Here is a 613-nt window from a genome sequence, read left to right as displayed (position 1 = left end):
TGGACCTTGTATTTGGCAGTGAGAGAACGTTTCCCCGAGTGCATGCTGCTCCTCTCGATCTCTCTTATATCCAGTCCTGGGGGATACCAACGGCCGCCGTTAGAAAAAAAAACTACAGATCAGAAAATCCAAGAAAACGGAGCATAGGCCGAAACACTACATTGTTTTGCCCTATTATACTGAAAAGGGAGTAGGAATTGCAAATGGATAGAATAAAAATAATCGAGTGAATTGTAATTCATTATCTAGTAACACAAGGTATATAAGTTAGAATTAGAACTGAATATCATTGAGAAATTATTCATTCTCAGTCATATCATTTCTATAGCTACTAGAACGAACAAAATATTTATAAATGAAATACCATGACGATATGCAGTGGTCCCAATTTTAGCAGAGCAGAATAAACTCAATGAAAGGAAGAAAACTATTTCAATTGCTCTAAAACCTACCATTTTTGTGATGTAAAATATATAACCGGTAAAATATAGAGCACAACTTTTAACGAAGAGTGAAATAGCTGAAAAAAATGTCCGGTAGTGAGTTTTATTAATGGAAGATCTAATTTGCTATGGGGTCTCATCTACAACAGTGGCTTACTTAAATAAAAGAG

The 613-nt window shown here is 34.9% G+C and overlaps 1 protein-coding gene across 1 annotated transcript in view; it reads right to left on the bottom strand.

Annotated features, from left to right (window-relative positions):
• LOC119587864 overlaps positions 1–613 on the bottom strand; it is a gene marked incomplete at its 5' end in the record, with an annotated part of 67,927 nt that overhangs the window by 58,511 nt on the left and 8,803 nt on the right.

Source organism: Penaeus monodon, chromosome 23 (genome assembly GCF_015228065.2).
Source record: "Penaeus monodon isolate SGIC_2016 chromosome 23, NSTDA_Pmon_1, whole genome shotgun sequence".
In the NCBI taxonomy this organism is placed as follows: Eukaryota; Metazoa; Arthropoda; class Malacostraca; order Decapoda; family Penaeidae; genus Penaeus; species Penaeus monodon.
Note: the sequence above shows the minus strand (reverse complement) of the source record. Positions and strands in the feature narration are given on the sequence as shown.